Here is a 2,072-nt window from a genome sequence, read left to right as displayed (position 1 = left end):
AAATCCTCCAGCACTTGTTGTTGCACCAGAAAGTATGCATCTGAATTCTCCAGGGACTTCCTCAGTCCTTCGGCTTCCTGTCGCGTAACATCTGACCGATGTCTTTCAACTTGAAGTTGAGACTCAAGAAGCCGAATTGATTCAGGCAGCGAGTTCAAAGAGCTGGTGCCAGTAGTAGTAGTAGCCAGTAACTCAAACACTACATCAAGACGGGACTTTGGGGTTGTCTCAGTGTCTTCAGTATAGTTTTTATCAGCTTTCTTGGAGACCAACAGGGATGTTTCACTATCTTGAACCTTATCTGCATTACTTCCTTTATCATTGCATAACGTGATACTCTTCTCCAATATTTTATCCGCGTTCTAAAAGAGAAACAAACAAACACATCACAGGTTTACAATGTAGTATATGAAACTCATTTTGGTAAACCAGTTCAGTAGTAAGGTGGACAGGATAACAACATGAAACAAACATATATCTATGTAGTATGGTCACTGTATGGTCTATATCATTCTAGTTTATGTTGCCAAATCAAGATAGATACATTTCGAATCATATCTATTTAAGACAAAGCAATATAGACATAATATAAGTGTGGGAAACTACACAACAATAAGAACACTTGTAATGTGCATGGCATGAGAACATAACTGTTTATTCAATTGAATCTGAAATCAACATAGAGCAAGTTACAACAGCAAACACGTTAAAGAAATAGGTTTGAAACATACCTGTTGCGCCATTGGAGTTTCAATTGCATCCTTGAAATTTGAAATTAGTTTCTATGAGTAAATACAGTGACGCAAGAGCAAAGTAGTATGAACCATAGCTACGGAACCTAACCTGAGAACAATTCTTCTTTTGCTTTAAGCGTTGACTTGGGGTTCAGAGTGGTGGTCCTCGTGCTTTGGGCACTGCAGTTGCCTTACTAACTGCTCGTGTTTGCGTGCTCTGTGGTGGAGACGGTGCTGTGTCAACTGGAACTGGGTTGCTATCTGCTGGGGTTGGGGTTAGAAGGGGTGTAGCTGGTTCTCTGTCCAACTGGGTAGGGGTACAATCTGCGTGATTCTGGGTTATGTGTGGTGGGGCTGGTTCTTTGGCAAGTACAACCGTGGTTCTATCTGCATCGACAGGTAGTAAGAACTTTTTTGAAGACTGTGTTTTTACTCCCACAGATACTGCCATCACCCCCTCCAATTGAAATGGCTGATAAACAAGAAAAGTAATCGAATGTATAGACATTTAAGATAGACATGTGCAATGGATAGTAGGGAAGAAAACATGGCATGAAATAATTCACATTTATGTTGTCTAACCAAACAAAATAGAAGGACATAATTTCACATATATGATGGCTAATTAAACAAGATAGCATGACATAATTTCACATGTATGATGGCTAACTAAATAGGATAGAATGACATACTTCAAAATATGATGACTATGTAAACAGGATGACATGATATAACTATACGATGTGTCTATTAAAGTGGTTGGCATGCCATAAATCACTAACATGTCGTCGATGGAAACATGATGGCATGATATAATTCACTGATTGAATGACATAATTCAAAATATGATGACTATGTAAACATGATGAGATGATATAACTATATTATGTCTTTAGAAAATGGGTTGGCATGCCATAATTCAGATACATGATAGCTATGTAAACATCATGGCATGATATAATTCAAATATATGATTTATATACTAAGCAAGTGAGCAGAGGGCAATCACATATATGATGTGTCAACTAAGGAGATGGCATTCAATATTGTGTATATGATGTAAAAACTAAGCATTGCAATACAACATATGCATGATATGAGTAATATAACCCTGCCAAGTTTGAGCATACACCTTAGGGGGATAATAGGACTGGTCATCTGCCTTTGAATCCTCCACTGAAGAGCTATCTATAACCAACAAGATATCTGCTTCTGCAGGTAGCATTGTCTGCTCTGAAGACCTTGTTTGCACTCCATATTTATCCATCACCAATTCAAATGGCTGATGCACAGGAAGAGCAGTTGAATATACAAACATTGTCGACAAATGCAATGAGA

Source organism: Triticum dicoccoides, chromosome 3B (genome assembly GCF_002162155.2).
Source record: "Triticum dicoccoides isolate Atlit2015 ecotype Zavitan chromosome 3B, WEW_v2.0, whole genome shotgun sequence".
Classification (NCBI taxonomy): Eukaryota; Viridiplantae; Streptophyta; class Magnoliopsida; order Poales; family Poaceae; genus Triticum; species Triticum dicoccoides.
This window is presented reverse-complemented; position numbering follows the sequence as displayed.